The 8,901-nt window shown below is 35.2% G+C and overlaps 1 pseudogene; it reads right to left on the bottom strand.

Moving 5' to 3' along the window:
• Positions 1–5,053: 5,053 nt before the first annotated feature.
• On the bottom strand, positions 5,054–5,176 carry LOC114006168 (uncharacterized; annotated as a pseudogene).
• Positions 5,177–8,901: the final 3,725 nt, after the last annotated feature.

Genomic DNA, 8,901 nt, shown 5'->3' with positions numbered 1-8,901 from the left:
ACTCACAGCACTTCACAGTATCATGGCATTCTGCTAAATTTTAAAAGGGAGTAATTCATGACTTTGTGGTTTATCAGCATATCTAAGCACTAAATTCAAAATAATTCCCAAAGTATGACCACTTCTCATTTCTTCCACTCCCTCTAACTTAATTCAAGCCTCTGTAATCACTCACTCAGACCACTACAGTTCCCTCTCAACTCTCCTAGTTAGGGGTAGAATGACTATTCCACAATGTAAATCAAATCACATCTCATTTCTGCTCTTGATCTTCCACTTCTTTCCCATCACACTCAAAGCCAAAAGGGCACTGAATGATGGACCGGTCCCAGATTCCCTCTCCAATATCATTTCTTCTCCCTCCCCAGCTTCCATGCTCCATCCACACTGGCCTCTTCTCTGTCTTTTAGAGTCACCAACTGTGTACTCCCTTCAGGTCCTTGTCCTTGCTGTTACTCAGCTTCTAATTCTCTTTTGAAGATATTTTCTTGACTTATTTTCTCACTCCATTCAGATTTTTGTCTCAATATTACCTCCTCAGAAAGGTCTTTTTGAAAATCTCAAATAACATACAAGAACTTGATACTCTATCAATGGCTTATTTTCACTATAGCTTTTATTTACTTATTTTTAAAGAATTATTTATTTAACTTTATTTATTATTATTTTTCCAATTTGACCAGAGAGAGACAGAGAGAAAAAGGAAAAGTGAGAAATCATACAGCTAGGTCCAGGACTTGAACCACATTTGGCCATGTACGAATCCAGCACCCCAATCACCATGCCACATGCAAACCTCAGCTTTTATTTTTACTTACCAATATAATTTATATTTATGTGTATTTTTTTGATTTGTCTCCCCTGGAGAAGTTTTATGACATTGGGTGAGAGCACTCATTTTCATCACTCTTGGTGTCTTAGGCCTTAAAACAGTGCCAGGCATCCAGGTGTTCAGCAAATACCCATTTAACAGAGAAAGATTGGAAATGTATGCTATGTTGCTATGGTGATGTGGTGGAAGAAAACAAAGACAAAGAAGTGGCTGGGAAGCATGTTAGAGACAAGTATTGGTGCTAGAACAGTGCCTTGGGAATACTTTTCAGAGGAAAGCTGAAGAAATGAAGACACAAGCAGAAAAATCCAAGAAGAGTCACTTTGGTGACCTCTTAGGTGTAAAATGTAGCAAATGGTTCAATTAATCACTATGAAATGACATTAAGTTTGCTAATTAATCATTTTATTTGGCACATATGTACTGTCACCTATAATGTGGCACCTGTGGAGTTGGAGTGATTTCATTTTTTTACAAAGAAAAAGATTAAATAAAAAATATGAGTCTCCTTTTAAAGTTGTCATCTCATTCCAATTAGAACAACTATTATCAAAAAGGCAACAAATAGCAAATGCTGGTGAGGATGCAGATAAAGGGGAACTCTCTTATACTGCTGGTAGAAATGTAAATTAGTGGAGACACTGATTCCAAAGACTTCTTAAAGAAAATGCCCAATGGACAGACAATAGTTCAGTGGAACTATGTTAGGATAAAAAGTTCTACACAGCAAAAGAAACAATAATTAGAGTGAGAAGACAACCCTCAAAATGAGAGACTGCATTTTCAAACTATGCCTCGGATAAGAGAATGATAACCAGAATATACCAGCAACCCAAGCAGCTTACCTACAAAAGAAAAATAATCAATCCAATTAAAAGATGAACAAATGAACTGAACAGACAAGTCTCCAAGAGAGACATACAAATGACCAAAAGTTATATGAAAACGTGCTCTACATCTCTTCTCATAAACGGAATGCTAATCAAAACCACAATGAGATACAACTTAACTGGTCAGAATAGCTAAGATTAAAAAAAATAAAGACTGCTAAGTGCTGATGAGGCTGAAGAGAAAAGAGAACTCTCCCACACTGTTCATGGGAATACAAATTAGTACCACCGTGGGGAGAACAATATGGCAGTTCCTCAGAAACTTACAAACAGAATTGCCATACAACCCAGTAATTCTACTCTTAGGTATGTCTCCAGAAGACATGAAAATCATCAGCTGGAAAAACACTTGCACACCCACATTTATTGCAGCATTATTTACAACTGCTAGGACATGGAATCAACCCAAATGTCCAAGAATAGGCAAATAGATTGGAAAAATGTGGGACAGGTACTCTGTGGAATATTACTCAGTCATAAAAACAAAATGAGACCTTGACATTTGATAGAAAGTACACAAATATAGAGGATTTAATGCTAAATGAAGCAAGTGAGGCTATGGAAGACAGGCATTGTATGTCTCCACTCAATATATATGCTGAATATCTGCACAGTATAGCAGTTATTGAGAGACTAGAAGTTACAGTAGCAGGGAGGGCAACTAGATACTAGAGATAGTGTTTGGGGGGCAGTAAGGTATGGGTAATACGGTGGGAAGGAGGGGATTGGGAAAAACAGTACATTTAATAGCACAAAAATGAAAAGTCTGCTGATGATAATGTATATGGTCATGTCTTTGACTTGACTAATATGCACTGTATTCATGGTGGGAAAAGCCACGTTGTACACTGTAAAAATGTACAGTGATTAAATGAAAATTAAAGTAATAATGATAATGATAAAAAGAATACATTTCAAAAAAGGAGGAAATGTAAAATCAGTACAGCCATTGTGAAAAGCAGTATGGAGTTTCCTCAAAAAAACTAAAACTAAAACTGCCATATAATCCCGCAATCCCATTAGTAGTCATGTGTCAAAAGGAAAGAAGACCAGTATATCATAGATATCTGCACTCGGATCTTTACTGTAGCACTAGCCACAATAGCCCAGATATGGAATCAACCTAAGTGTCCCTCAATGGATGAATAGATAATAAAAATGTGATGTATACACACAGTGTAAAACAATTCAGCTATTAAAAATAATTAAATCCTGTTATTTGAGGCAACCAGAGAAAGTCTAGAGGACATTATGTTAAGTAAAATTAGCTAGGCACAAAAATAGAAATATTGAATGCTCTCACTTAGACATGAAAATTTAAAAAAACGACCCCATAAAAGGAAAGCTGAATGACTGCTATAGATTGGAAAGGATAGAGGGATGTTGATTAATGGACATAAAATTAGAGATAGATAAGAGGAACAATATTTAATGTTGTAAGATACAAGAGGGTGAATATAGTTCATAACAATTTATTTTATTTCTCAGAGTAAGTAGAAAAAGAGGATTTCAAACTTTTCAAACATAAAGTCATGGCAAATGGCTAAGATGATGGATATATTTATTGACCTGATATGATCAACACACATTGTATCATTACACTGAAAAATCACATTGTATATAGTAGATAATACATTAGTACCTGTCATAAAAAGGTTGTATTAGTAAACTTTTGACACATAATTTCCTTCTGAAAGAATTGAAAATGTAATCACTTAAGAATTCCACTAATTGAATTAAATAACAAAGTAAACAACTGAAGAATAAAACAGTGTCTAGAATATAGATATGTGCAAATTACTTAAAACACTGAAAAGATGAAAAAGTAGACAAAAGAAAACATAGAGCGGGAGCCAGCAGTTAGCGTAATGGCTATGTCGCTGGACTACCACATAGTCGACCGTGGTTCTCATCCTGGACCCGGTGGCTTAAAACTCACGCCGGGTGCATGTGCGTGCGTGCCCAAGATCCTGAGAGGAGAATGGAGAAGGGATTGCGGCGTGACCATCCCCCCTGGGGGGTGATTTCTCGCTTTCTGTCTCTATGTCTCTTTCTGTCTGTCGAGCGCATGGGCCCTATAGCGAAAAAACCTCTCAAAAAAAGAAAAAAGAAAACATAGAGCAAAAAAGCCTATCAGGATTAATAAGTCTCTCTACTAATAAGATTTTAGTATAGATTAAAGATGATTGGAAAAGAAATAGTATTTAAGGAGATAATGGCCGAGAGTTTTCCAGAATTGACCTTCAGATTCAGGATACACTACAAGTTCTAAGGAGGATTTCTTGAAAAGGATAGAAGAATACTCACTAGATATAGTGAAACTGAGATTGTGAAAGCAACCAGGAAAGAAAAACAGATTATCTACGAAAGAATGACAGTCTTACAGCAGATTTTGCACAGTAGTTGTAATGATGAATGGTAGGCATATAAACAAGTTAATGATGTGCAAGTAGGAATAATAAGTTAAGAGGTTTGAAGACTGGCGAGTACATGTAAATAATCATCATATTAAGGATACAAAACAACAAGTAGCTAAAATACTATTCTGTAGTAGAATTATATTTATCTATTTATTGTTAAATTATTCATGACAACTGTATAAATATGTATTAACTTTAGACCAATGTTATAATGTTGAGATCAAACATTAAAGATAAAGAAATTTTGTATATATCTTTTGGTCCAGGAGAGAGAGAAAAGAGAATAAACAAAACAATAACATTCTAACAGCAGACAAGAAAGAAAAAAATAGAAAATATACCGAAGAAGGGTAAGAAGAAAGCACAAAACAAAATGGGAGAATTAACTGAAACAAGTTAGCAATCACAAAGAAGTTAAGTTCAATAATTAGAAAACTGAGGCTGTCAGATTCAATTTTAAAATCTCAGAACTGACACAGTGGTAAAATGCAATGTTCTGGGACCAGCAGTTGGCGTAATGGTTATGTTGCTGGACTCCCATGTAGTTGACCAGGGTTCAAGTCCTGGACCCAGTGGCTTGAACTTACACCAGGTGCGGGTATGTGCGTGCCCAAGATCCCAAGAGGAGAAATGGAGGAGAAGGGATTGCGGCATGGCCATCCCCCTGGGGGAAGATTTCTTATTTTCTGTCTTTCTGTCTCTGTCTTTCTGGTGAGCACACGTGCTCTGTAGCAAAAAAACCTCTCTTAAAAAAAATGCAGTGTTCTGAGGCTGGCCCATATGGAAAGGTTCTGGGTTTATATTCAGAGTCCTCCCTGAGTACACTGGGCACTTACATGCTCATGATCTGGGGATGACTAAAGCTTGGGGTAGATTGTGACATCAAGATCCTGTTGGAGTTGCTGTTTCTGTCTTTTTATCTCTCTGTCTCTGTATCTCTCACTCATAAAAGAGATAAAAGCATTTTTTTCAATTAGCAATAATCGCGCCTCGGATAAACCTCATTGGCTACGATACTGCCACTGCGCAAAGCTATAAAAGCATTTTTTTAAGAGAAATTTTTGTTATAGGGTGCATGTGCTCACTGGAGAGACAGAGACAGACAGACAGAAAGCAAGACATCACTCCCCAAGGGGGACTGCCATACTACAGTCCCTTCTCCATTCTCCTCTCAGAATTTTGGGCGAGCATGCACATGAGCCCAGGGTGAGTTTTAAGTCACTGGATCCAGGACTCAAACCGTGATTGACTACGTGCAAGTCCAGCAACATAACCATTATGCCAATTGCTGGTCACCAAGATAAAAGCAATTTTTAAAAATAAAATTTCAACTATATCTAAAACATAAAGACATGAACATTTGAAACTTAAAGAATATAAGAAAATAACCAGGAATATAGTAATACAAACAAACCTGGTACAATTATATTACTATTAGATTTAAAGATAAAACATTATTTAAAGGAAGATATAAATTCTACACTTATAAATTCTAAATAAAATACAAAGAGAAAGAAATACCTAAACATAATGAGAGATTCAATAAATCTCAATAACTGAATAATCAAACAAATAATATGGAAGGATATAAACAATTCAGATTATTTGTATTCGCTGCCAAGGTGTATGAATTACTTGTATAGTTTTGTTATTAATCTCTTGTTAGACATATAGTTTGTAAATATTGCAAGCAGATAGGTTGATGTAGTGAACACATATTGAACCCTACAACTGCAAAGCGATTACACACATGCACTTTGTTTTGACCAACTGGGGAAGGATATGCTCACGCTGACAATTCAAGTAGGACTGAATTAAACCATTAGCGAAGGTGTAACAATCTGTATTTCAGCTAAAATAAAAGGCAGCCAGGTTATTTAAGATGGATACAGGGAATGATTGGGAACTGTTTCTTTAATTTAGTCGAGTTCTGTAAAATCTTCTAATCTCTTCTTAAATACACCTATTTATATTTATTTGTCTCACAGTTGTTCAATGTCTGTTGTCCAGATTTGTAAATACTTCAACACAGACCTTTTCCTGACAGATGACTTAAAAGATTCAAGGCAAACACAGAATAAACTCAATTTCAGATATTGATCAGTGCTCAATCTAAAAATCAGATCTTTTCAAACCAAATCTTGAAGCAATTGCTGGTTAAGATCTGGAGAATCCTTGATGATCTTCTCTGTAGCACCAGAAGATGAGAAACAAAAGGAAGAATTGAGAATTAAAAGTTGTCACGAGCTTTTTCTGAGACAGATTGTTCTGTAACCATGGTAACCAGTAGACACCTGAATTCATTTGAAATTTGTTAATTATACGAACAATAAATGCCCTCAGTAAATGCGCTTTCCAAATCAACCAAAGAGTAACAGCAACCTGCTGCTGAAAGTCAACTAGTCAGGGACAGACTCACTTGAAAATGCAACATACCTCAAGTGCCAACAAATCAACTCCTGAGTAATCATGCTACTACAATATAGATATCAACTCGCTTGCACCTTTGAAAGTCGGCCAGACCCTGAACTCCATACTGCTATAATCCCGGTGTAAGATCAACAGTCTACTCTGCTCTGAGAGACTGTGCTTAAGCAGCAATACATCCAGGTCTGTTCTTTTATAACTCATATTTAATTTTTTTTGTTTTTATCAAATCATAATTGCTTATGTTTATGAAGAACAATGTGATGTTTTGATATACATATAAACAATGTAAAATTATTAAATAAAATGAATTAACAAATAATTTTGATTACTTATCACTCTTTGTAGTAAGACTTTTGAAATTTACTCTCGTTATTTTGAAATATATATTACATTACTATTGTTGATCTTCTATGCAATGGATTTCAAAAATTATTCCTCCTATCTGAAACTTTGTACCTTTTACCAATAATTGCCTACTCCCAACCTTTCCTTTAGTCTTTGGGAAACATTATTCTACCACTTCCATGAATTAAATTTTTCTTTTTTCCATACTTGACTTATTTCATTTACCATAATGTCCTCCAGTCTCACCCAGGATGCCTCACATAACAATATTTAATTATTTAATTCTTTTATTGGTTGAATAGTATTGCATTGCATGTGTTTGAGTGTGTGTGTGTGTATAAATGAAACTGTGTATATACACATACACATATATGTATGTATGTTTATGTACATACACACAAATACATATACACACATAGATGCATACATAAATATATATACATATTGTCATTCATATGTGGAAATGAAAAAAAATGACTTCATAGAAGAAGAGAGGCATGATTTGCAATAGAGAAAAAAACAAAGATTTTACTAGATTTTGGGACTGTGGGGGTTGTTGGTTAATAGATACAGAATTATAAATAGACAATAGGAACAAGTTCTTTCGTTATATAGCACAGTAGGGCAACAACAGTCAATAATAATTTAATGTATAACTAATAATACTCTTTTCTTAGCTAAAAGAGAGGACTTTAAATGTCCCCAACACACAACATACACGAAATGACAAGCTTGGGATGAAGGATATGCTATTCACCCTGATTTGATCATTGCATATCGTATTCTTATACTAAAACATCACAATATGTCCCATAAGTATGTACAATGATTGTGTCAACAATAGTAATGACAAAAATAAAATAAAATCCATGTGATCCCACTTTCTTGTGGAACTTTAAAAAATTAACTCAGGATAGGGAAATTCATTTGGTATAAATATATATATATATATATTTGAAAGGTTTTTGCTATATGGCACGTGCGCTCGCCAGAAAGACAGAGAGAGACGGGGAAACAGAAAGTGAGAAATCACCCCCCAGGTGGGATGACCATGCCACAATCCCTTCTCCTCCATTCTCCTCTCAGGATCTTGGGCATGCACACACACACACACACCCGGCGTGAATTTAAGAAACTGGGTCTGGGACTCGAACCGCGGTCAGCTACATGGAAGTTCAGTAACATAGCCATTACACCAACTGCTGGTCCCAACATTTTTTAACCAAAGAAAACATGTACTTTAATTCCAGTTATCCACATACTTTTTGAAGTCTCCTTTCATATATCACATATTCTTTATCCATTCATCTGTAAATGGATACTGATGGTGATTTCTTATCTTGGCTATTGTAAACAGTGCTACAATAAACACTGCAAGATTATATGAATCCAGGAATTTGCCCATCTCCTCCAGGTTATCTTGTTTGTTGGTGTAAAGTCGCTCATAATATCCTCTAATGATATCTTGTATTTCCGCTATGTCAGTGGTAATATTGACTGTTTCATCACAAATTTGATTAATCTGGTTTCTTTCTTTCTTCTTCTTGATCAGTCTAGCCAATGGTGTGTCTTTAATCTTTGTTAATCTTTTTGTTAATCTTTGTCTTGTTAATCTTTTCAAAGAACCAGCTTTTGCTTTCATTTATTTTCTGTATGGTTCGTTTATTTTCTATTTCATTTATTTCTGATCGAACCTTTATTATTTCTTTTCGTCTGGCATTTTGGGGGTTTGTTTGTTGTTGTTTTTCCAATTCTCTGAGGCATGATGATAAGTTATCTACTTGCCATCTTTCCATCCTTTTCTTATGCTCACTAATAGCTATGAATTTCCCTCTTATGACTGCTTTTGGTGTGTCCCACAGATTCTGGACACTTGTGTACTCATTATCATTTGTTTCCATAAATTTTTTTATTTCAGCCTTAATTTCTTCAGTAGTGAAGAAGTCATTCAGAAGTAGGTTGTTCAGTTTCCATGTGTTCGTGT

Source organism: Tupaia chinensis, unplaced genomic scaffold (assembly GCF_000334495.1).
Source record: "Tupaia chinensis unplaced genomic scaffold, TupChi_1.0 Scaffold145870_1, whole genome shotgun sequence".
In the NCBI taxonomy this organism is placed as follows: domain Eukaryota; kingdom Metazoa; phylum Chordata; class Mammalia; order Scandentia; family Tupaiidae; genus Tupaia; species Tupaia belangeri.
The sequence above is the reverse complement of the archived record's forward strand: the minus strand, read 5'-3'. Positions and strand labels throughout refer to the sequence as shown.